Here is a 27,623-nt window from a genome sequence, read left to right on the forward strand (position 1 = left end):
TAACTACGACACAGGTTTAAAGCTGCTGCTGGTCCTACAAGCTTCCAAATTGCTCTAGACATTCTGAATAGCAAGCAGAACCACAGAGAACTTGCTGGAATTTTCTGGAACAGAAACAGACCATTCGGTCCAGCTGCTGGTGTTTACATGAGCGTCTTCCTAATTTACTTTATCTAACCCGGTTAGGATGACATATTCATTCCTTTCTTCCTCATATATTTCTGATTAAATAAATCTATGCTGTTCAACTCAACTACTCCATATGGCAGCTGGGTAAAGAAGTTCCTCGTAAGGGCGCTATTTGATTCATTCGTGATATCAAGCTTTGAATTCCACCACAAATGGAAACATTGGGGGGAATTTTCCCATCCCACCCACCGTGGGAATTGTAGCAGACGGGGGTGGAACGTGCAAAGGTCCATTGACCTTGTGTGGAATTTTCTGGTTTCTGGGCAAGCGCAGCCAGAAAATCCCACCCATTTTCTTTATGTCTATCCTCCTCATAATTTTAATGATCTCTATTAGGTCACTCACCTCTCAACCTACTCTTTACGAAGGGAAAAAAATCCAGATAATTCAATCTTTCCTGGTAGTTAAAACAATCAAGTTGTGATATCATCCTTGTAAATTTTTTTTTGAACATTTTTGGTGCTTCTATATCCTTTCAATGGGATTGAGACCAGAATAGCGTAAAGTTCTCCAAGGCTTCATGATCTCTACATTCTTGTCTATGGCCTATTAATTACATTGTTACAGTTTAACAGCAATTACTATGCTGTACAGGTGATGGTTATTTGTACAGCTGTAAATGGGGATAACTGGGCCACTGGTTGGTTGGAGTAGTGTTGACTGTGAACTAAGTCAACAAGCGCTCTACAGCAAAGAAAGCAGCTGTGTCTTCATTTTAATTTCACCAACCAAGTAGAAATAAGAACAGAAATAGAAACCCTACAGTACAGAAAGAGGCCCTTCGGCCCATCAAGTCTGCACTGACCACAATCCCACCCAGGCCCTACCCCCAATCTGTATATATTTTACGCACTAATCCTCTCTAGCCTATGCATCTACGGTCAATTTAGCATGGCCAATCAACCTAACCCGCACATCTTTGGACTGTGGGAGGAAACCGGAGCACCCGGAGGAAACCCACGCAGAGATCTCATTGAGACATATAAGATGATGAATGGGATGGATAGGATAGAGGTGGAGAGACTCTTCCCACTCAGAAAGGACAGTAGGACTAGGGGGCATAGCCTCAAGATAAAGGGGGGGCGGTTTAGAACGGAGTTGAGGAGGAACTTCTTCACTCAAAGGGTGGTGAATCTCTGGAATTCTCTGCCCGTTGAAGTGGTGGAGGCTGCCTCGCTAAATATTTTTAAGACACGGGTTGATGGGTTTTTGATAAGCGAGGGGATTAAGGGTTATGGGGAGAGGGCGGGAAAGTGGAACTGAGCAGCGACAGATCAGCCATGATCTTATTGAATGGCGGGGCAGGCTCGAAGGGCTAGATGGCCTACTCCTGCTCCTATTTCTTATGTTCTTATGACACGAGGAAAATGTGCAAACTCCACACAGACAGTGACCCAAGCCAGGAATCGAACACGGGACCCTGGAGCTGTGAAGCAGCAGTGCTAACCACTGTGCTACCATGCCACCCCACAGTAAGAAATGTGGACCCAATTAACAATATTCTCCACATAATAATAAGATTTAAGCAGTGTCCATCAAATGTATCCTCCCATCTTCGGCTGATGTTGCTATAAGTTGAATAGGGGAAGAAATGTAGATGGAATTTTCCCAAAATTGCAGTGTTGGATCAGGTGAGAAAAGCTGTGTTGGCTTCACAGACACGTGTTATTGCTTAATTAAACAACACTCTGTACAAATTTAGAGTGCTGGCAGAATCAGGCAGCCAGCTGGAGGGGCAGAGCCGAACCAGGTCAGCAAAGGCAGGACTCTGATATCAGGGTGCCATTGTTAAAGGACACGATCTCGAAGTTAACTTGAAGGCTCCCTTCCTCCCTTCCACAGACATTGGGATCCCCTGTCAGACAAGAGGAATGCCTCCCAACACCCACACACAAAAGGGCAACCTCCCCACAAAGATCAGGATACCACACGTCCGCCTCTCCCTGCCCCAACGCCAGTCAAGTATCATGGTGATATGAACTCCCACTACCACCAACACCCCACCCGAGCCTCTTCTTCCAGTTCTGCAACTAGCCCTTTCTTGGAAGATGTCTGCTCCGGTGACCTGCTGGAGTTCAGTGGAGTAGCAGGTAAGGGAAAGGATTCCAACCTGTATGCTGCAATGGGATCACACATTATCACTTCCAGAAAAAGTGTTTGGGAATAAATGATGATTTAAATGTTGTGTTTGAAACAAAGTGAATAGCTACGGCTAAAAAACATATAAAATAAGTGCAGGAGTAGGCCATTCGGCCCCACAAGCATATTCCGCCATTCAATAAGATCATTGATTGTGGCCTCAATTCCACATTCCATTCATCCCTTACAACTTTTGACTCACTTGTTAGTTAAGAATTTATCTGGAATATACTTGGAATGAGCAGGTTGTCTGATGGGGAAAGATTAGACAGGCTAAGGCAGCACTGCTGCCTCTGAGCCCTTACAACCCAGGTTCAATTCCAGCCTTGGGTGGCTGTCTGTGTGGAGTTTGCACATTCTCCCTGTGTCTGCATGGGTTTCCGCTGGGTGCTCTGGTTTCCTCCCACAGTCCAAAGATATGCAGAGTAGGTGGATTGGCTTAAGATGGAGGTAAATAGCTTCTTGTTAGGCAAGGGAATCGAATGTTATCGGGGTAGATGGAAAAGTAGAACTTGAAACATAAACAGATAAACCATGTCCTTTCCAAACAGTGGAGCAGGGTCAAGAGGAGAATGGCCAACTTTTGCTCCTATTTTGTTTATGTATATGTACTTACCCAACCAAATGCTTCTTCTTTTTAAGAGGTGGAGACTCGATTTAAGTAGTGTAGCTGATTCTGAAGTAATGTTAACCTCACAAGGGCGTGGGTGTTCTGTTGAGGCATGCAGCCATTCAATAGTGCATTTAGCACTAGATTGCAGGTTAGAGGCATTTAAATGAGCCATACAAAGTTCATCACAATCTCCTTATTTTCGGGGGCTATCCAATTTTGTCCACAATTTCTTTAAAAATACCTCCCAAAGTTGTGGAGAGGGAACCAGTTTAACAGAGCAACTGGCGAATCATGGAATGGAGAAGTCTGCAGGAGAGCTGGGGACACGTGCTCTTTGGGATGTGAGGTGGATTGGGAAAAGGACATGAGGAGGTCAATCAAGTTTTAAATAAGAGATTGTGAGGTGCAGTCCTCGACTGGGGGCTGGGAAGTAAGATGCAAGGAGGACAGCTTTGCAGTTGGATCTTGTCCAGGAAGTAAGTCGTGACGTGAACAAGTAAGTCAAGCCGCAAATAGGGCAGGGAATGCAATTCATTATTTTTCTCATTTCTTTTTGCAGTCACAGGAGTTAGTGAGTGAAGGAAATGGAATTTTTTTTAACGTTTACTCCTAATTTGACTTGATGTCTGTAAATGAAAGCGGCTGATTGATTTTTACTCTGCCACCTTGTCTTGCTGAAGTGGTTTTCAGCTTCACCTACAGAAAGATGAGAGTGAAGCATATCTGAAGGACTTGGGGAGGAAGACATGCCTCAGAAAAATTGACAAATCCCTCAAAATGGGTGCAGAGATTGCAGTGAAATTAACCATGACCCATTCACTACAGGTAGCACAATAAATTTCTGTTAACTGCTGCTTTACATAATCATCGTGTGTAACCAATACAATTTCTCCTCACCTCAGTCCTCAAACTATGACCCTAGTTTCAGACACTCCACCATCAAGAACATTATTTCTGAATCTATCCTGTCTAATCCTGTTGGAACTTTATAAGTTTCCATGAGATCCCATCTCACTCTCCTAAACTCCAATGAATGCAATCCTAACCAACTTAGTGTCTCCTGACATTACAGACCTGCCACCCCAGGAATCAACCTGGTAAACCTTTGCTGTACTCCCTCTGTAGCAAGGGCATTCTTCCTTGGATAAGGACACCAAAATTGCACACAATACTCCAGGTGTGCCCTCAATGATGCCCTGTACAATTGCAATAACTATCCCATTCCCTATACTCAAATCCTCTTGCTATGAAGGCCAACATACCATTTGCCTTCTTTACTGTGTGCTGTACCTGCATGTTTACTTTCAGTGACTGATGTACAAGGACACCAACACCTCACTGAGTATCCATCTCTCTCAATTTACACACATTCAAGTAATAATCTACCTTCCTATTTTTGCTACCAAAGTGGACAACCTGACATTTGTCCACATTATACTGCATCTGCCAAGAATATGCTCACTCACTCAACCTGTCCAAGTCATACTGAAGGATTTCTGCAGCCTCCTCACAGCTCACTCTCCCACCCAGGTAAGGTGAGGTGGAGTTGAGGGTTGGGGGGAGGAAGAGGGGGAGGGGGAATCAGGTGGCTTTGGTTAAAGTTGAATAGGTAAATTGACTTAAATGAAAGGAGGGGAATGGCACTGAGTCATTATGCTCATTTGGTGAGTTGGTGCAGGGGCAATGAGTCAAATGGCCTCCTTGTGTGCCATACAATTCTGTGATTCTGTATTAGAAATAAATACTTGGTTGCCTGTACAAAAATGATTAAAATGTCCAACAAAAATATATTTGATTTAAAGACAAAATGTTCTTGAGAAAGATTCATTCCAGCTTTGCTAGGGAGTTAAGGATAGGATTAGATTAAAAGAAGGAGTTTACAATGTTGAAATATTGTTGTAGTAGCAAGCCTGAGGTGGGAGAGTTTTGGAAACTAGCTAAGGACAACCAGAAATTTGATAAAAAGGAGAAAAAACAGAATGCGAGTAAACAAGCTAGGAATATAAAAATAAATTGTAAGAACTCTTACGGGTATATAAAAAGGAAAGGGATAGCTGACATAAATTTTGGTCCCTTTGAGGAAGAGAAGTGATCATGGGGAATGAGGAAATGGAAGAACTATTGAAGAAATTTATGTCTGTCTTCATAGTAGATGACAAAAAAAGCTAGCAAATCAGATTGAAGAACTTAAGGTAATTAATAGCAGCAGAGCCAGTATTGGAAAAACCTAAGGGACGAAAATTTGACAATTCTCCAGAACTTGATAGCTTACATTCTACGGTTCTAAAAGAGATCTGCAGAGATAGTGACCATGCATATTATGTTTTTACAAAATTCCCTTGATTCTAGAATGATGTAAGCAATTGCAATGCCACTATACAAGGATGGAGAGAGAAAACATGGGATAGCATGCATTGCATGAGTGTATGGGTTCGCAACCAGAGCCATAAGCCATGTCAGGAGTAGATATCCATTATTAGCCAGTTGCTTTAGCTTGCTGTGATGGGCATATAGAACTGGTACAGAGGATTGCCACAGAATGAAGAATTGTGACTACTGCCAGGATAACAGGCACTCATTTACAGGAAGCCAGAGTTTGCACACCAGCTGCGCTTTGAGAGAATGAAGTCGCTATTGCTTAATGAAAATGACAGAACTGACGTGAGGCACACACAGGGCAATTTACATCCAGTCAATAGGACCCTATAAAAGGCGGAAGCCTGTGTAATCTATGCAAATACTCCTGCTACTCTGCCTGCTTGTGTTTGGCAAGAGGGAATGAGATTAAATAATTTCTCACAAGCCTTCAATAAATTCCCTTATGCAGCTGCAATATGTTGCTTATTATCTCTAGCAGCAGATTCGGGGAAGCAGATGCATAAATGTTAAGAGACTCAGTCACTTTGACAGCCACAGATAATACTGTCCTTGCCATCTTTAAGGTTGATCTTTTGGTTGCAGTAGTTAGCAGACTTATTTTGTTAAGCCAAGACATTGGGCAGGATTTTCCAGCCGCACTCGCCCCAAGCCTGGAAAATCCCACCCATGGCTAACAGACCCTTGCATGATCCTGTTCCGCTACTACGATTCCTGCGGTGGGCACAATGGGAAAATTCTGCCCATTGATTTTTGTTGAAGATCTGTGTTTGATATAGCCTCCGACTGAGACTCCCTCTTTCCCCCCACCCCCATCACCCCAACCCAATTTTCTCCTCTCTCTTCCAACAGCTTGTTCTATTTTGCTTGGCCTCTCTTCATTCTCCCAGACATGCTCAATTCCAAGAGAAGGGAAGTCACACACATACCATGAAATATTTGTGTGATGTCCAATACAGTACAAATTAACAAAGGGTAACACAGGGAAACCTTTTATATATACCAGCAGTTCTGTTGTCAGATAGTAAGCAACGTGGGAGTAATCTTGATTTGGGACCAGCTCAGGGACGTACCTCTGAACCTAAGACAATATCTAAGATACTGAGAACATTCAGGTTTCTCTCCACACATTGTGATTATTAAGAATGAATATGATGGAGGCACAATGTACTGGAACTGCACTGAAATCTCAGCATGGCAACTGTATCACCGTAATCTTAAGCTGATTGGTGTTAATAAATTGTCCCTAAATTAGTCTTCCCTCAATCTTCCCCAATAGGCATTGACAAAGGCTATAGGTAGAAGAGGGCACTCACAATGTTAAAATGGCGGTGCGGGCTCGTTGGGCCGAAGGGCCTGTTTCCCATGCTGTGTTGTTCTTTGTAATAAACATATCAGCTTTGGAAGAGACAGAGCTAAACAAATGTACCACTGTGCAAGAAGGTAGTGCAACACAATCTTCTGACATTACTAGAAATTACGAAGGATTTCGGTGGCACAGTGGTTGGCATTGCTGCTTCACAGCACCAGGGACCTAGGTTCAAACCTGGATTTGGTCATTGTCTGTGTGGAGTTCTCCCCGTATTCTCTGAGTGCTCCAGTTTCCTCCCACAATCCAAAGATGTGCGGGTTAGGTGGATTGGCCATGCTAAATTGCTCCTTAGAGTCAGGGGGACTAGCTAGGGTAAATACATAGGGTTATGGGAACAGGACCTGGGTGGGATTGCAGTCAGTGTAGACTCAGAGGGTCAAATGACTTCTTTCTGCATTGTAGAACTCTATGACTGATCTTTCAAAGTGAAATCAGAAGCATTCTGCAAATAACACAGTGAGTGAAAGCTAACATCCATTATACCTGGTACAGCATGCTTCAATATTTTAAATTCTTGCATATTTATGCTAAAATCTTGATTAGTACCATACTCATTACACTTGACAGCAAGATAACAATGTCAATGATGGAGTATTTTTGCCTGAAATGTCAAGTCTGGTCCCTGGTATTTATTTCCTGCACAAATTGTTTTCAGGTCTTGTTTGATGCAGAGCTGGTAACCCTGTTATATGTGTTTCAGTTATCCTGTGGTAATTTGTGTTGTATTGGACATCACACTAATACTTCATCATGTTTATTGCAGCTAAAGAATAAATTACATGAAAACACAGATTTTTGTACTGATAGATTTAGAAGTTCAATTTTGAAAAAGGAGTATTCCAATTCTAAATTACAGACTAAATAAAATTTATTTTGGTAGCATTATGTATTTGTACACAACTCAAATCAGCATTACAAAATTGTACTCACCCCATCAAGGTTTCAACCTTAGATTTATGCTAATTTGTGAATTCAGTTCAATGAACATAAACTGCTATAAACTCAGTCAGCATTAGATGCTCAAAAGATCCTAGTTCGGGCAATTGCTGGACCAGGCAAACTCATGTTGTTTTGTACATGTGTACAAACAAAAGACAATGTGCACAAACAGAGAAATAAAGTACAAGCTAGATCCAACAATATCTATAGGATAAGAGGCAGTTGTGTGAAAGGTCAGCTTTGCTGTGAGAATAACTTGTTTTACTCTCAGTTATGTGGAAGTGTAACAGCAGGCTTCCCATTATTAATGAACTGGCCATTTTAGCTCACAGTGTGGATGATACCTACTGATGCGCTCATTGATTGGAAATAACTGAAGTAGGGAAAGAAAGATCACAGAGAATTTTCCAAAGTTGTTGCGAGTCCAATAGAAATGGAGTAGAAATAAATTGAAACCCAATATATTGTTTAGTAGGATCCTGAATGGTTTTAAATAGTCAATGAGACCCAATATTCATTCAAGGCCAAGAAGAAAGTGGCAGGGGACAACTTTTGGAGGGGAAAACTGGAAGCGAATAAATTAATTCCAGGAAATTTTTTTTAATGTTAGGCAGCCAAATTGACAAGTGGGTTGTCTGTGGAGAAGGAAAACAGGTGGGATCGGATATCAGTGTGGCAGAGTTGATGATTCAGGCACATAGGGGCTGGGGATCAGCCAATCACAAAGGTTTAATTGTGTGAAGGTAGGCATGCTGGGCCTGGGGGAGACACTCCTCTTCCTCCTGGTTCAGAAATAGTGCTAGAAAAGCACTTACCTCATTGATCCAACCCTCGGTGTCTTTTACCTGACAAGATACTCGAGGCCCAAGAGTTCCAGCCTCCATGTATTTAAAATAAGTGTTAAAATGGAGACTCTTCCTCCTTGATCGATTCCACTGAGAGTTGGGTGGTCATATGAGCTCATCTCTCCTAATACCGGATGTGGGTAAATTAAGGCAGGTTTGCGATTCATGAAATCATTACCTTCCCACCCAACATTGGAGGGTTCAAATTCCTCCCCTGCATACTCTGGAATCAAGAAGACACAGGACAAAGATAAGATGATGAGGAAAGGATTTTGAGTAACTACTTCAGAAAAGGCAAGGTATATGTGGACAGACTGCTCAAAAAGACAGTATTATCTTTTGTAGTCTTTCAAATTCCTGTATTGTTCATGATAGATTTGATAAAACTGTTCATTCTGAACAGGATAGATGGAATACTCAATATATATTTTCCTTTATGATTTGCTTTGCATGTGACTCATGTCAACACTGAAGGGAGATTGAAAGAAAGAGCATGAGACTAACTGCATACACTTCACAGTAGAAAATTTATAATGCCCAGATGATATTCTGTTGAAGACATTTACAGTTTGACTGGCCCAATATTTTGTTTCTTTACCTGTCCCATCACCGCCTCTTATGCCTTATGCAATCAAACTTTTGGTAATTGAATCATTCCTACCCATCATCTTATTACAGATTTAATCCAATTCTCTTCTCACACTTAGTTGTGCACTAAGGCAGACTTTTGTGTGTTTGTATAGCTAGATATGCCTGGAACAAGTCAGTAATCTGTCTTCAGAGACTTTTATCTTAAGGGCTCCCACTCCACATCAAGCGTGGTTGACCAGGAGTCTCCCCTGCCATTACCGTCAACCACTGGCATGTTGGAAGGATTTGCAGGTTGACGTATTCACCTTGTTTGACCATGTAATGAACACACCATCCTTGTCATCAAGTGAACCTCAAACTCGAAGCTTCTGGCTCAGAAGCAGAGGTACTACCCACTGCACCACAAGAGCACCTATTATAGATCTCCTCCTGTATCCTTTCTTCCCATTCCCCAAATTGAACACAGGTGCACTTCCACTGCCTTGCTCTGAATATGTTTAAAAACTTTTATTAAAGTTCTATCATAAAAGGTCATCAATTATAAATGTTGGCTGGGATTCTATGGGATGCTGGTGTCTTTACTACCACCCAGAAAGCCTATCTCCACTGGCCCTGGGAGCCATGATTAGATGTTTCAATCCTAGGCAATTCTGGGCTGTAGTTGTGGCTTCCACTCCTGTAAAGGAGAATGTCCTGCCTTCAAAAGTTGTCGTTCAATCAGAGGGCTGGCAATGCTCCATTTCCTGCAATATCATCCAGAGCAGCGGCCACTGCCGAGATTGTGAGGACCCAGAGTGAAGATAATTGGAGCCAGGAATCACTAGGCCAGTAAGGTGCTGGGGGTTGGGGTAGAGGGTTGAGAGTCAATCAAAGTGCAAGGAGTTGTCTTATGGCCACTGCAGAGCCCTCCATAGGTCCAGGATGCCCAATCAAGAGGGAACCTGCCACTGCCTCCAATAAACCTGAAGCCTGCAGGGAGGCCACCAGGTTTACTGATCCTTGTCTTCATGTGAAAGGTGCCTATCCCCAGCAGGAAAAGGCCATTAAGCAGCCATTAGTTGGCGATGGGTACAGCACCCACCCATCCCCGGAGGTTTAAAATCCTGGCTGCTGACTCTCTCTCTGTCAACTATACTTTGGTGGTAACAATGTGGTTGACTCTTAAATGCGCTCAAGGATGGGCAATAAATGCTGTTCCAGCCAGTGACACCCACATCCCATATTGAATAAATACTTATGTCTCTAAAGTGTATTTATTCATTAGTGTCACAAATAGGCTTACATTAACACTGCAATGATGTTACTATGAAAATCCCCCAGTCGCCACATTCCAGCGCCTATTCAGGTACGCTGAGGGAGAATTCATCATGGCCAATGGTACCCAACCAGCATGTTTTTTGGACTGTGGGAGGAAACCCTCCCCCACTTGCCCCACCCCACTGGCCCTGCACCACTGACCCTCCCCCATTAACCTCACCCCCTGGCGTTGCCTTGTGGGCATTGCCCAGGTGTGAGACTTGCATTGCGCAGGTGCCAGTCTGGCACTGCCCAAGGGGCATACCCCACCCTTGCCCTCAGCCTCCCAAGGGGGTCTCAATGGTTCCACCAGCAAGGCCAGGACAACTGGTCCCTATTCACCAGTTAGGAATAGGGTGAATTCCTAACTGGAATTCAGGGGAATTCAGGGAGCATGTCTATTCCTCACTGGTGAGAACCTTTCCTGGCGAGGTCATAAAGGCAGGCAAGCTCAGATGATTGAGCACCAGGCTTACTAGTGACATGTAAACACTGCCTCTTACCCATTTCTGGAAATCCAGCATGCATAAAATGGCACCCATTGCAAAAACTGGCACCAATTGCGTTAATCGCTTTAATCTCCGCTTTGTGACTGAGTCGCACCCGAAAACGGGAGCAACACAATGGTAAAAACCCAGACTATGTTTCAATTGGTTATGTTTTAATTGGCTAAAAGGCCCTTTGGGAAGCCCTGAGATGATGAAGGGCAACAAATAAATGTAATTTATTTCTTCCTTTCTCTCTCTAAATCTGCCCCCTGACCTGCTGAGGTGTTTTCCCCCAGTAGTTTCTGCTTTTTGCAGAGTTCTGACAGTATCATGGAGTGAGATTGCCAATTTAGTGCCAAAATACAGGAGGTCTTTTGTTTTGCAGATAACTGGAGGGCATTCCACCACAATTCTGATGTTTGCCTTATATGTGATAGAGATGCTTTGGGGAGTTAGACAGTCAGCTAAGCACCCCAGAATACTAAGCTCCTGACTTGGATTTTGCCACTATGGCATTTATGTGGCTGGTCATATTTTTGCTAAAGGATAAACGCCCAGGATGCCGATGGAGTGCAAATAGGTAGCATTAATGACATTTGAATGTGAGCATTAAGCTCTTCTTTTTATTGGAAAAGGTATTTGCCTAATGTTTGTAGGGCACGGTTGTAACTTTCCACTTATCAGCCCAAGTCTGATCGGGATGGGAAGCATGGTGGCACAGTGATTAGCACTGCTGCCTCACAGCACTAGGGACCTGGGTTCAATTCCTGGCTTGGGACACTGTCTGTTGGAGTCTGCACATTCTCCCTGTGTCTGCGTGGGTTTCCTCTGGGTGCTCCGCTTTCCTCCCACAGGTTAGGTGCATTGGCCATGCTAAATTCTCCCTCAGTGTGCCCAAACAGGCGTCAGAGTGTGGCGACTGGGGGATTTTCACCGTAACTACATTGCAGTGTTAATGTAAGCCTAATTGTGATGCTAACTTATAAAAAAAATCTATAAAACCTATAAAACGTAAAATCCTGCCCGAGGCCAATGGATAATTCCATTCTGCATGCCGCGCCTGTCCTGATTTCGGGGTGGATGTGGCAATAAAATTCCAGCCTATAAGACTGGATGTTGTTCCGTTCTCATTGCTGTGTAGACATGGACTGTTTCGTTATTGGAGGAAATACGCTTTGGCATTGATATCCACACCTGAATGATCACAAGAGGACATTGACAATGACTGGGGAGTAGTCTAATGTTGACTATTGCTGAGTTAAGAACTGCAAAGTCACAAAGACGCAAGAGATAAACCGAAGCACAATGCATGATAGAAAGAAAATACATTCAGAAACTATGTTTCCGCTCCCCCCCCAATCAATCAGAATCTTTGGGAAGCACAAATATAACTTTAATGAAAATGTCAACCAAAATACGGAGGGGTGTGGAGGATGGGTAAAGGGGTGGTGAGCGGTGCTGCCGAGCATCACTTGAAGCTGGAGAGGACTGGTTTCTGCTTGATTACAGTTTTATCCATCATTAGGCAAATCAAGACGTGGATTATATTCCTCTCGAGTGAATCAAATTTGAATTGCAAAACAGACTAATAAAAGGGCAAGTGGCAAACCCACAGCTCTCTCAAAGGTTATTCACATTAGCAAGAGAGGATTTAATAAGGCGACTGCATTCAAAATAAGAAAATTAAAATAATCTGTTTCTGGTGTTTAACTCTGCACAGTCTGAGTGCACGGGTTGAAAGGCTGAAGCGAGGTGATTTCACTGTTGTCATTTTTCTCCTATTCAGCTTCCCTTCCCTGTTCGATCAAACACCGACAGAGGCTGTGTTATATTTTTCTGCTCTGGCTAGTGTACAGCTCATCTACCGGGGGGAAAGAAGATTAAACTGGAAAGACCTGGCACAGTGAGTCCTTACACTCTTCAATGGATTTTGAATTGGAGGGGTTACTACCTTGAAACACGGCACATCATGTATCACCGTAATTACTACATTTTCCTGCAACCTAGTACACTGTACACAAAGGGTTTATTTTGGAGCAAAGTTCACTGTATGAAAGAAAATCGGGCGGCACGGTGGCACAGTGGTTATCACTGCTGCTCGCAGCACAGAGACCTGGGTTTGATTCCCGGCTTGGGTCACTGCCTGTATGGAGCTTGCACATTCTCCCCGTGTCTGTGTGGGTTTCCTCCCACAGTCTGAAAGGTGTGCTGGTTAGGTGCATTGACCCGAACAGGCACTGGGGTGTGGCGACTAGTGGAATTTCACAGTAATTTCATTGCAGTGTTAATCTAACCCTTACTTGTGACTAACAAATAAACTTTAAAATCATTCATTTATGTAATTATGCGCTCTCACTGACTATATAACTCTCTGAGCATTTTGTATGTTTCCATATGGACAAGTCCCACACACACTTTTAATGGATTGGGTGACCACACATAATGGCAAGGAGGGCTAGTTTTAAAGTAGCTGCCTTCTTATTTTAAGGCATATTGCAGATTTTTATTAAACTTCAGATGGCTTTGTTTGTATACATGCAGTATAGACTGGGACTATATTCATTGGAATTTAGAAGAATGAGGGGGGCTCTTATAGAAACATATAAAATTATAAAGGGAATTGATAAGATCGGGAGGTAGTTTCCACTGGTGGGTGGAAACCAGAACTAGGGAACATAGCCTCATAATAAAGGGGAGCAGATTTAGGACTGAGTTGAGGAGGAACTTCTTCACCCAAAGGGTTGTGAATCTGTGGAATTCCCTGCCTGTGAAGCAGTTGAGCAGACCTCGTTGACTGTTTTTAAAGCAAGGATAGATAGATTTTGGAACAGTAAAGTAATTAAGGGTTATGGTGAGTGGAAGGTTAAGTGGAGCTGAGTCCACAAAAAGATCAGCCATGATCTTATTGAATGGCACAGCAAGCTCAAGGGGCCAAATGGTGTCCTCCTGCTCCCACCTTCTATGTTTGTATGTTTCTATGATCTTATTGAAAGGCTCGAGGGGCCTAGCTCTTACGTTCTTATGTTATGTTCTTACATAATAAGGTTCTCACACTCAGGATCATTGCTATTAAGTTTTCTGCATTCAAAGGAAAGAGGAGGCTTTCATTTAATCAATCCAGGAAAGATTCAAATACAGCACAGGAAAATTCTTGGTTCAATAGTAAGAACATTTCACACAGAAGTAAATTACTAATTTAGACAGTGAAAATAACTTTTAAAACCAGCCTCCTAAATGTAGTTTGATTTGATTTATTATTGTCATATGTTTTAACAAACAGTGAAAAATATTGTCTCTTGCGCGAAAGACACACAAAACATACCATTCATAGAGAAGGAAATTAGAGAGTGCAGAATGTAGTGTTACAGTCATAGCTAAGGTGTAGAGAAAGATCAACTTAATGCAAGGTAAGTCCATTCAAAAGTCTGACAGCAGCAGGGAAGAAGCTGTTCTTGAGTTGGTTGGTACGTGATCGCGGGCTTTTCTATCTTTTTCCTGGAGGAAGTAGGTGGAAGAGAGAATGTCCGGAGTGCGTGGGGTCCTTAATTATGCTGGCTATTTTGCCGAGGCAGAGGGAAGTGTTGACAGAGTCAATGGATGGGATGCTGGTTTGCATGATGGATTGGACTACATTCACAACCTTTTGTAGTTCCTTGTGATCTTGGGCAGAGCAGCAGCCATACCATGCTGTGATACAACCAGAAAGAATGCTTTCTGTGGTGCATCTGTAAAGATTGGTGAGAGTCGCAGCTGACATGCCAAATTTCCTTAGTCTTCCGAGAAAGTAGAGGCATTGGTGCTTTCTTGGAGGGACCAGGACGGGTTGTTGATGATCTGGACACATAAAGACTTGAGAAGCTCTCGACCCTTTCTACTTCGTCCCCTGTTGATGTAGACAGGGACATGTTCACCACCATGCTTTCTGAAGTCAATGACAATCTTCTTCATTTTGTTGACATTGAGGGAAAGATTATTGCTGCCGCACCAGTTCACCAGATCCTCTATCTCATTCCTGTACTCTGTCTCGTCATTGTTTGAGATCTGACCCACTATAGTGGTATCGTCAGCAAACTTGAAAATCGAATTGGAGGGGAATTTGACCGCACAGTCAGAGCTGTATAAGGAGTACGATAGAGGGCTGAGAACACAGCCTTATGGGACATTGGTTTGAGGATGATCAGGGAGGAGGTGTTGCTGCCTATCCTTATTGATTGTGGTCTGTGAGTTAGAAAATTCAGGAGCCAGTCGCAGAGGGAGACACTGAGGCCCAGGCCACAGAGTTTGGAGATGAGTTTCATGGGAATAGTGGTTTTGAAGGCTGAGCTATAGTCAATAAACAGAAGACTGACATTGGTGTCTTTGTTAGCTAGGTGTTCCAGGGCCAGGGAGATGACATCTACTGTCGACCCATTGCAGCAGTAGGCAAACTGTAGTGGATCCAGGTAGCCCAGGAGGCTGGAATTGTGCTATAACTAACCTTTCAAAGCGCTTCATTATGATGGATGTCAGAGCTACTGGCCGACAGTCATTAAGGCACACTGCTTGGCTTTTCTTAGGTACCGGGATGATGGTCGCCTTCTTGAAGCAGATAGGGACCTCAGATTGGTGTAAAGAGAGGTTGAAGATCTGTGAATACCCCCGACAGCTGATCCACACAGGACCTGAGTGCACATCCGGGTATCCCATCTGGGCCAGTCGCTTTCCGTGGGTTGACCTTTGAGAAAGCAGCTGTGACATCAGCAGTGGTGACCCCAGATACAGGTTCATCAAGAGCTTCCAGGGTGGAGAGCATGCTCTCGCTGGCCTCTTGCTCAAAAGGGACATAAAATACATTGCTCATCAGGGAGGGGTGCGTTCGAGATGGCGACTTTACATGCCTTCATCTTGTAGCCTGTTATGTCTTGCAGACCTTGCCATAGTTGGTGGGAGTTGGTGTGGCTAGCCTGGGATTCTAGTTTGGTCCAACGCTGTCTTTTGGCATCTTTGATGGATCTCCTTAGATCGTATCTGGCTTTCTTGTATAAATCAGTGTTGCCTGACTTGAACGCCTCAGGCCTGAACTTCAGGAAGCAATGGATATCCCTGTTCATCCGTGGTTACCGGTTGGGGAATAGTGTGTGTTGGAGCCGACGAGGGAGCGAGCTATCTTGGATCTGGTGTTATGTAATGAGGCGGGTAGAATTAGGGACCTTGTGGTGAAGGATCCTCTTGGGGAGAGTGATCATTGTATGGTGGAGTTTCTGGTGCAGATGGAGGAGAAAGTGGGTTCCCGGACACGCGTCCTTTGTTTGAATAGAGGGGAGTACGGTAGGATGAGAGAAGAATTGGCGAATGTGGACTGGGGGAGCGCGTTGGAGGGAGGGTCTGTTGAGGAGCAGTGGAGGATCTTTAAGGAGATCTTTCTTGGTGCTCAGCGGAAATTTATTCCGATGGTCAAAAAGGATAGTAGGAGGAGAGGTAATAAGCCGTGGATAACGAAGGAGGTGAAGGAAAGTGTTAAACTAAAAGCGGAGGAATTTAGAGTAGCTAAGAGTAGTGGGCGAGAAGAGGATTGGGAGAGGTTTAAATGTCAACAAAGATTGACAAAGAAGTTGATAAAGAAGAGTAGGAGAAACTATGAAGCTGGGCTAGCGCTTAATATGAAAAAGGATAGCAAGAGTTTTTATAAATATATAAAAAGGAAGAGGCTGGCTAGGGTGAACGTTGGTCCTTTAGAGGATGAGAAAGGGGACCTAGTGGTAGGGGATGGGGATATGGCTAAGGTATTGAATAACTTTTTTGTTTCTGTCTTCACGGAGGAGGACGTGAATAATTTGCCGGGTGTTAGCGATGGAAAGGTGGTAGGACTGGAGGGTCTTAATGACATTACTGTTACTAGAGAGGCGGTGCTCGACAGACTGGAGGGGCTGATTGTGGACAAGTCCCCAGGACCGGATGGAATGCATCCGAGGGTTCTGAAAGAAATGGCGGAGGTGATAGTGGATGCCTTGGTGGTTATTTTCCAAACGTCGCTGGATTCCGGGAAGTGCCGGATGATTGGAAAACGGCTAATGTTATGCCATTGTTTAAGAAGGGTGCCAGGCAAAAGGCGGGGAATTATAGGCCGGTTAGTTTAACGTCTGTGGTAGGTAAAATGTTAGAATCTGTCATAAAGGAGGAAATTGCGAGGCATCTTGAAGGGAATTGCTTGATAGAGCAGACGCAGCATGGTTTCATTAAAGGGAAGTCGTGTCTGACAAATTTACTGGAGTTCTATGAGGATGTGTCTAGGGCGGTGGATAGAGGAGAGCCGGTGGATGTGGTCTTTCTAGATTTTCAGAAGGCGTTTGACAAAGTACCTCACAAGAGGTTATTGCAGAAGGTCGAGGGACATGGAGTTGGGGGTAGGGTGTTAGCGTGGATAGAGGATTGGTTGTCAAATAGGAGGCAGAGAGTGGGGGTCAACGGGTGCTATTCGGATTGGCGGATGGTGACTAGTGGAGTGCCCCAGGGGTCGGTGCTGGGGCCTCAGCTTTTTACCATTTATATAGATGATCTGGAGGAGGGAACCGAGTGTAGAGTGTCGAATTTTGCTGATGACACCAAGATTGGGGGAACGGCAAATTGTGCGGAGGGTGTGGAGAGTCTGCAGAAGGATCTAGATAGGCTGGGCGAATGGGCCAGGAAATGGCAAATGGAATTTAATGTTGGCAAGTGTGAGGTGGTCCACTTTGGTAGGAAGAATGGTAGGAAGGACTATTACTTACGGGGCAAAAAACTGCAGCAGGCGACGGTGCAGAGGGACCTCGGGGTCCTTGTGCATGAGTCGCAAAAACCCAGCTTGCAGGTGCAGCAGGTGGTCAGGAAGGCGAATGGGATGCTGGCCTTCATAGCGAGGGGGATTGAATATAAAAGTAGGGAGGTCTTGCTGCAGCTGTATAGGGCATTGGTGAGGCCGCAGCTGGAGTACTGTGTGCAGTTTTGGGCGCCGCACCTGCGCAAAGATATTTTGGCCTTGGAGGGAGTGCAGAGGAGGTTTACTAGGCTGATGCCGGAGTTGAGGGGGTTGAGCTATGAGGAGAGGCTGAATAAACTGGGCTTGTACTCGTTAGAGTTTAGAAGAATGAGGGGAGTTCTCATTGAGACGTATAAGATGATGAATGGGATGGATAGGATAGAGGTGGAAAGACTCTTCCCGCTCAAAAAAGACAGTAGGACTAGGGGGCACAGCCTCAAGATAAAGGGGAGGCGGTTTAGAACGGAGTTGAGGAGGAACTTCTTCACTCAAAGGGTGGTGAATCTCTGGAATTCTCTGCCCGTTGAAGTGGTGGAGGCTGCTTCGCTAAATATTTTTAAGACGTGGGTTGATGGGTTTTTGATAGGAGAGGGGATTAAGGGTTATGGGGAGAGGGCGGGAAAGTGGAACTGAGCAGCGACAGATCAGCCATGATCTTATCGAATGGCGGGGCAGGCTCAAAGGGCTGGATGGCCTACTCCTGCTCCTATTTCTTATGTTCTTAACACATGGATTTGATTCTTTGGCACACATTCTTCTACACACTTGCTAACAAACTAAATGTAGTGGCGTACTTGTTTAGGCTGGTCACAGAGTTTTTAAATACTGACCAGTCCACTGACTCCAAGCAGCCCCGTAGGAAATTATCCAATTCCTTAGACCAACATTGCATGCCTCTTTTTGATGGATTCTCCCACTTCAGTTTTTGCTTGTAAGCCAGGAGCAGTTAAACAACGCAAAACATTTTACTCTTGTCAGCTCACAAGGAATTCTTGATTTGGCTTTCAATCCTGAGTTGATTTAGTGAGAAACATGAATCACTGAAGTTAATTCCACTTTCCACTTTCTCTGGAGTGTTGAAGTGTTGATCCAGTGTCAATTGCTAAATGCATATTATTTGCATTTCCTTGGCTTGGAACATTCAAGGTCAGATAGCAACGGCATGCCACATCCCAATTCTTCATTAGAATTCAACGAGTGACCTAATGTCAGTCACTGCTTCTCTGTTTCACAATTGAATTCAGTGGGTGACCCTGTGTCAGATGCTACAGGCATAAAGCTTCGCAGGTTGATTTTCGCAGTGTCTCTCAATATGGCCTTACTGATGTGTGTCCAATCCTGCTCAGCGAAGTAATGGCACTGACCCTGCGTTCAGTAACAGCAATTAAATCCAGCCGCACTCAACTGTCAAAACTTTAATCAAAGTTTCTACCTAATTTGTGGCATCCTAACTGAAAATATATATTAAATAGCTGCTCAATAGCCTTGTCACAGAGCATCACTAACTGGTTTTAGCGCTTGCATGAATACCGAGTAAATTAATCCTTGCCCACTTTCCATTAGTCATGCACATTGCCTTTGGAGATAAGAAAAGGCAATAACTATTGTTGCAGGATGTCAAGGCACTCTAATTACTTCCATTTCAAGTTTTGTGGTTCTGTATTTAAGATCATCTTCATGCCATCGAGTAAGGATAGGCAAAGGTTTGAGCCCAGCACCAGTCGGTTCCTGACTTACCTCCCTGCTCCAGGGAGCATATCTATGAGGGACGGTCACTTTCCCTGAGAAACCCCAGTAAAAATAGCTGCTTACCAACCTGTGATGCTTTCAGGCTGGCCACGGGAGTTCTGGTCAATGTTTGAGATGCTATGTCCACCCTCTTGGTTCCAGACTTCAGTCAAAAATGACAGAGTGTTAAAACAACTTTTTCAGATGCACCATAGAAAACAATCTTTCCAGTTGTATCACAGCCTGGTACAGTTCCTGCTCTGTCAACAATGAGTTATGAACGATGCTCAGTCCATAACACAAACCAGCCTCCCATCCATTGTCTCCATCTACACTTCCTGCTGCCTTGGAAAAGCAGCCAGCATAATTAAGGATCTCACGCACCCCAGACGTTCTCTCTTGCACCCTCTCCCATTGGGAAAAAGATACAAAAGCCTGAGGTCACATACCAACCAACTCGAGAACAGTTTCTTCCCTGCTGCCACCAGACTTTTGAATGGGCCTACCTCATACTAATTTGATCTTTCTCTACACCCTAGCTACGACTGTAACACTACATTCTGCATCTTCTCCTTTCCTTCTCTATGTATGGCATGCTTTGCCTGTATAGCACGCAAGAAACAATAATTTTTGCTGTACACCAATTGAATCATAGAATCCTACAGTGCAGAAGGAGGCCATCTGGCCCATCGAGTCTGCACCAACCACAATCCTACCCAGGCCCTATCCCCATAAACCCATGCATTTACCCTAGCTAGTCCCCCTGACACTAAGGGGCAATTTAGCATGTCCTATCCACCTAACCAGCACATCTTTGGACTGTGAGAGGAAACCAGAGCACCTGGGGAAACCCACATAGATGCGGGGAGAACATGCAGACAGACAGTGACCAAAGCCAGAAATTGAACCCAGGTCCCTGGCGCTGTGAGGCAGCAGTGCTAACAACTGTGCCACTGTGCTGCTCATATGACAATAATAAATCAAATCAAAAAATGAAATTCTTCCAAATTCCCTCCATAAAACATGCATTTTAAAGTTAATCACTTTGGGGATGGAGAAAGGGAGCGCGCCAGTTCTAATATCATAAAGAATCCCAATCCCACAGAGAGAGAATTGTATCGATTTCTGTTATTTGACACTTAATGAAAATATAACATGTGTCAGTGACCCAGAAGTTTAAAACATTGACAACTGTCCAACAGAGTGTATTGCATCATGTTGTCAGACATAATCTAAAACTGCTGTAGCTATTCCAACACTGAGGGTTCAGTACTAACATTGGCAGACCACCAGAAATCTGGGATTGACAGCATTTACACATTGACAGCGATGTGAAAACGAGATTAAATATAAACCGAAAATGCTGGATGTATTCAGCAGGTCTGGTAGCGTCTGATGGTGGTAGCATCAGCATCTGAACAAAGAGCTCACATTTCAGGGAGCTGAACTTTCATTAGAGCCACATATTTCCTGAACATGTATGAGAGCAAGCAGCAACATCAGTCACTGTGTCAGGAACAACAGCCCTTGAGTAGCACTGGTGGCGTGACCATCTGGGAATGTCAAAAGAGGCCAGTTTACCAACTAACAGAAAGTTGGGCCTCGAATGTACATAGTTAAAAAAATCGAGAGGTGGGTTGCTAATTCAAAATGAGAAGCATTTTTAGATAGGAACACATGCATCTCAGTTCAAATTTTAAAGCTTCTTTCCAAAACAAAGTTTAATCATGTGAGTGAGCAAATGTAACGTGTTTTTTTATTGTTTCAAACCTCAGTAGATGTATCTGCTGAATGAAAGAACTGGATTATCTTTGAGCTGCCACTGAAATAATAAAGATAAGAACATGATCATCTGGATAACATGCCCAGTCTGCGAGCTGATCTGACCTACTCCTTTCACGTACCAGGATTTACGTATACAAAGCCCTAGAGTCTTCTCTTGACGACAGGTTTCCTGCCTGACATTTGAAAATGTGCAACTTGAAGGTGACAGCCATTTGCACATTATACCACCCAAAAACCTTCACAGTAATATTAACACTTTAAAGTTGAAAGGCTGGAATGGTCGATGGTAGATTTAACACATAGCTGCCAGCTCTAAGTTTCAAGTTTCAGGGAAAATGAAACCGTGTACAAATTCTAATTTCACATCAGAAAATGTTAAAAAGATGTGCCTATTGCTATTTAGGTATGTTTAGTGACTGCTCTGTGATATGGGATAGGGCCATATATCCAATCATTTCTTATCACCTTTCAAACATTTTTAGGCAAATGAGGGTTATTATGTTAATTTATTGTTCCAGAATGATTTAGGAACTGTATTGTTTGTGCAAATGCATATATGCATAGTCAGAATGCATCATCACTGATTACTGCACTCTATCATAGAATCATAAAATCCCCACCATGCTAAAGGAGGCCATTTGGCCCATTCTGCACTGACAACAATCCCACCCAGCCCCTATCCCCATAACCAAATATATTTACCCTGTTAATCCTCCTAACCTACACATCTTGGGACACTAAGGAGCTATAATTTAACATGGTCAATTAACCTAATCCACACATTTTTGGACTGTGAGAGGAAACCAGAGCTCCTGGTGGAAACCCACACCGACATGGGGAGAATGTGCAAACTCCACACAGGCAGTCACCTGAGACCGAAATTGAATCCAGGTCTCTGGCATTGTGAGGCAGCAGTGCTAATCACTGTGCCATCGTGCTGCCTATATCTGCTCCTATTCACCAGTTTGCTGTTTATCTTATATGCCTGATTTATCTCAGACCAATGTAGAGGTGACACTAGTTCTGAATCTAGGACAAGTTTATTTCCAACACTTTTAAAGTCTCAGAACTCAGGATTTTGTATACCCTCAAATGTGTTTAGGCCCTGGTCATTTCTGGAATTTTCTCACTTTTTTTCAGCTCTCCAGCTGCACATGTAGGCTTAAGTAATCAAGTACAATTACATAGATTAAAGGACAGACCAACACAGTCAAACACAGATCAATCAAACCATTGAACACCGCAGTATCATTTCATAGCGCACGGGGATCTGGAAAAAATGCACTTGATTTAAAGTGCAGTATTTTTGTCTATAAGCGCATATTTTGAACTTCTGGGAACTGCAAAGTATAACTTGGAGGCAGCAGGAGCAAAACCTAACAATATTATCAAAATAAATGCTGAGTTAGATTCACAAGAATGAAATGACTGCCACCACAGCAATGAGTGCACAGCCCTAGCTCAGGATGAAATGGGAGACTGATGATATCGTGGAAGAATTTGAGAAGTTTAAATAAAAGTGCGGATTGACATTCGGTGATGTTTAAAATGTTGTGAGTGAAACGGAAAGGGTCAGCTACATCCTTTTGGGTTTAAGAGAGAAAGGCTTAGATTGTTTTAATAGTTAAGAAATCAGTGAAGACACAATAAAAAACCCAGACAAAATGTTTAAAATATTCAGCAAACCATCAATGTGAATTTCAAAACCTAAGGAAGGAACCATCTGAGCCAGTTGATATTTTCTGAATGAGATTGAGAATAGTGAACAGGAAATTTAAGTGAACAGATGAAAGGCTGGCAGATCAGCTCATCTGAGGCTCATCATATCCCGATGTACAAGAAGCTATAATTGAAAAAAAACAAACTCAAAATATCACAGGCTGTTGACATTGCCAGGGGTAGACAGATAAAAAATGCTGATGCCCCAAATGGCTAGCCTTCAGGTAAGTCCATAAGTTCATAACACATAGGAGCAGAAGTAGGCCATTCAGCCCATCAAGTCTGTCCCACCATTCAATAATATCATGATTGATCCAACATGATAATACTCAACTCCACTTTCCTGCCTTATCCCCTTAATCCTTGATTCACTTATTAATTAAAAATCTGTCTATCTCAGCCTTGAACATACTTAATGACCCAGCATCCACAACCCTCTGCAATAAAGAATTCCACAGATTCAATAACCTCTCAGAGAAGAAATTCCTCCTCATCTCTGTTTGAAATGGGTGACCCCTTAATCTGAGATTATGCCCTCTGGTGGTAGGCTCTCCCACAGAGGGAATCAACCTCTCAGTACCTACCCTGCCAAGCCCCAGCAGAGTCCTACATGTTTCAATTAGGCCGTGTCTCATTTTTCTGATCTCCAATGAGTACAGGCCCAACCTACTCAACCTCCCATCATAAGAAAATCCCTCCATACCCGGGATAAACCTTCTCTGGACCACCTCCAACATTAGTAATTCTGTCAAGGGAAAGGTAGCAGGTTTGATGCAGTGAAATAGGAGCAAAAAAATGCACACCAGAGAAAGATGTTAGTGACCACATGAGTTCACAGAGAGAAGGAAGTGTCCCACATATAGTTCAAATGGCAGAGTGAGTAGAAAGCTAGGAAAAGATGTGCAGAGCAAAGAAAGAAGAAGGTAAAGGAATTACCAGAGGCAGAGTGACAGGGCAAAGGAGAAGGAAAAGAAACCAAAATATCCATGCCCAAAAATAAGTTGATACGTTTGAAGACATAATAGACATAGAAACCATACACCTGCAGGAAATGTTTGGATGCAACTGTTCCCACTGAGAAGAAACGCAACCATTCAGATCAGGTAGAAGGTGAGAAATAAGCCCACAACCATAAACCTGAAACTGAAACTTGATACCGGAGCACACAGTAACATCAAGTCACACAGACTATATCAGAGATCTTTCCAGAAAATCAGAAAGAAAATGGGCACCCAACGCAAAATGCTCTAAAACCGAATAACATGATGCAGATGACATTGGGGAACTGAGATTCAACAGCTATGAACAATTCAAATCAGAAGGACTAGCAAAGCACATTCTACATTATCCAACAGATGGTCCTGCTATCCTGGGGTTAGACAGTTATAAAGAGCAAAGCTGATCTCAATAAATTATGAGATTGAGGAGGTATCACTGAGGGTTGAGGTAGTACACCCATTGAAAAGATCCTCCAGTCAGAAGCAAGACAGATCTGGTCTAAATGTATCCAGCATGTTTTGATGAGAACTTTAGATGTTTCAAAGATTTTGGATATCCTATCACCATTGATCTAGAGAAGAAACTAGTGATTCACCTTCCCACCCTCCTGTCCATGCCCACCACCACATTAAGTGCAATTAATCAAACACCTAGCTTGACAGAGCACATCCATGTAACGGAAGAAAATAAAGTGATTGCCAGAGTAAAAGACTCTGCAGGTTAGATAAATTCCATTATCGTGAGAACAAAGTCAAATGGCTATGAAGTTGCTTGGGTCTCAAAGATCTTAAAGAAGCAATAAAAGAAATCACTACTCTACTCCAACACGGAAGAGATCATGCCAGCATCAAAGATTTTCAGTAAGAAATGGCTACTGGACCATCAAGCTTGATGAGAAATTTCACAACATTCAACATACCCTTTGGAAGGTATAAATCCCTGTGTCTACTTTTTGGTCTTGAAGTGAGACAGTAGATGAGGTGTATAAGGGATACAATGAAACCGAATAGCACAGCTAATAATATCTATGGTGTAGAAGAAGATTATGACCACCGTCTAAATGAAACCATGGAGAGAACCAGGAAAGCTGGGATCAAGCCAAACACAATCAAATGCTTTGTGAAGGTAACAGATTTCCAGTTCTTCAGAATGATGCTCACACTTTACGGAGTCAAACTCAGCTCTGAAAAATTGACAGCTATCTCTGAGGTGGAATCTCCGAGAAGTTCCTATGGCCTGGTCCAGTATATGAGTTCATTCATACATGTCAGAGCACACATCAAACCCATGAGAATTGATGGGAAATGACATGAGTACTAGTGGTCAGATCCACATGAGTGGAGTTTCAGCAAACACAAAGCAGTAGTGTGCAAGGAGACAAATCTGTCACACAAGAACAGAAAGAAACCTCTGCAAGTAGATGTTTCTACAAAAAAACAGAGAAATGAATAGCAAAACCACTAGCTGGAGGCATACCAAATCCATAAAATGGAGATACAGCATTTTACCACCATGAAATCAATACTGTGAAAATTATTTTAAAGAATTGAAAATTTAATTTTAAAAGTTGATTTAAATTGTCTTTTCTTTAGACATTTAGAAAAGTTAATGATTGAATCAGTAAGTCGATGTGAAGAGTTATTATTCTTTTTAAAGAAAGAGGATGTTATATTGTTGTACTATTCCAAAATTAATCAGGAACTATATTAATCATGTATATATTTAAACATATATTTAGTCAGAATGCCACACCACTCACTACTGCACAACAACTTGTGCAATATTGTATTATTCTGCAGCACATCTGAAAAAATACCTGGGTAAAATGTTGTGATTATTTCAAACTTCTAAGAGCCACAAAACAAAACAGGAATTGCTGACCAAAGGAATTTTATCTTCTACACCTGGCCTCTACTTTCTCCCTTTTCCTACTCTTACCTTCACTGCAAGGTGATGATTCTATTTCTGAGACAAACACTGACAAATAATCCCAAGCAGTCATGTAATATGGCAATAGAATGCAAAGCATCAAAATGGTTGATTCACCACTTTAAATAATTGGTTTTCAAAAGTGAAATATGCAATCAAACTTGTGGCACAGTGGTTAGCACTGCTGCCTCACAGCGCAAGGTCTTCGGGTCACTGTCTGTGCAGAGTCTGCATGTTCTCCCCATGTCTGCGTTGGTTTCCTCCAGTGCTCCAATTTCCACCTACACTCCAAAGATGTGCGGATTAGGTTGACTGGCCATGCTAAATTACCCCTTCGTGTCAGGGGGACTTGCATGGTAAATATGTGGGGCTATGTGGCCTTAGTGGGATTGTTGGCAGTGCAGGCTCGATGGGCTGAATGACCTCCTTCTGCACTATCGGATTCTATGGTTCTGAGAACTGCATTTCTTTAAAAGCATGGAATGTGTGCCATTTAATGTGCTTAACAATGTCTCTGTGATGAAAACTGTGGAATAACAAGATCCCATGGTACATCTTAGCCAAATTCATGGTCAATGCCCCATTCCCCATACCATTTTATTACAGCTGGCTCCTCCATACCAGCAATAAGGTTAAACATTAAAGAGAGCAAGAATCCAATATGTATATTTATTGCCCATCCCTTGTTGCCCTATGCCAACTGTGAATTGTAGAGCTGCACTTACAGATAGGCAACTGCCTTTCCCAGAAAGACCTTACTGAGCCAGTTGAGTTTCTAACAACTGCACAGTAGCTTGATGCTCATTTGCTGGTGCTTGCCTGCAAATAGATAACAGACTGGGCAGTAAGACACTCAGGCAATGTGCTCAAGGTTCACCTGAAGCTCACAGTACCCTGCCTGGGTCAAATGTAGACTTTAACATCCAGAAGAAAGCTTGAAGTGTGAGTGAAATGTTCTCATTTCATGTCATTTCCTCACCAAATGTTGAGGTCAGACCAGCAGAGTAAATGTATCCTTGATTTTATAGCAGAAACAGAGTGAGTTCCCCCTCGGTTGAGGCTCTTTGACTCCTTTGTTGTTTCTGTACTCAGAATGATGGAAATGCTTTTGCAAGCTTCTATTATTTAAATTGTATCTGGTTATGTAAATTGTTTAATATATTCTTTCAAATAGTGTGTCTCCTAATTAGATTTTGTACCATATAGATGGCAATGTTCATAAGAATTAATCACACCAATATGATCCAGCCCATAAAAATCACCTACATCTTTTCTGCCTGATTTCAGACTGTTATAAAGCTGAGATTGAACAAATCTTTTCAACTCTAAGAGGAATGCCTGTGTGTGTGTGTGTGTGTGTGTGTGTGTGTGTGTGTGTGTGTGTGTGTGTGTGTGTGTGTGTGTGTGTGTGTGTGTGTGTGTGTGTAGCATGTCTGTCATTTTCATCTTGTTAATAAATAATAACAATGATCCCAATCTTGTTGCATTATTCATACAGAACCTTTCAGAGTCTGCAGAGTGAAACTCAGAGAAAGGGGAATGTAAAAGCAAATTCAGCAAATGTAAGTCCAGTTTTATATTGAATTACACACCAGGCCAGTTTCCCCTGACCTGGCCATTGGGAAACTGATGTGATCCAATGGTTTTACGCACACCCCCCATCCCCACCCTTTCAATTTTACTCTTTATTAAAGACATAGAACATAGAATCCTTACAGTAAGAAGGAGGCCATTCAGCCCATCGAGCCTGTATCGACAATAATCCACCTATCCATAACCCCACATATTCATTCTGCTAGTCCCCTTGACACTATTGGGCAATTTAGCATGGCCAATCAAC

General features: G+C 42.9%; 1 long non-coding RNA gene across 2 annotated transcripts; it reads left to right on the forward strand.

Moving 5' to 3' along the window:
- LOC145344507 (uncharacterized) lies at positions 1-27,346 on the forward strand. Of its 2 annotated transcripts, XR_013886879.1 has the most exons (5): positions 1-181; positions 2,032-2,279; positions 12,635-12,751; positions 21,127-21,337; positions 27,282-27,346. It is a non-coding gene; the product is annotated as an uncharacterized LOC145344507 (long non-coding RNA). The 2 variants fall into 2 exon arrangements; XR_013886880.1 differs by lacking the exons at positions 1-181; positions 2,032-2,279 and adding an exon at positions 2,980-3,089.
- Positions 27,347-27,623: the final 277 nt, after the last annotated feature.

The sequence above is a fragment of the Carcharhinus amblyrhynchos genome, chromosome 6, assembly GCF_965287045.1.
Source record: "Carcharhinus amblyrhynchos chromosome 6, sCarAmb.v2.hapA, whole genome shotgun sequence".
NCBI classification, from domain to species: domain Eukaryota; kingdom Metazoa; phylum Chordata; class Chondrichthyes; order Carcharhiniformes; family Carcharhinidae; genus Carcharhinus; species Carcharhinus amblyrhynchos.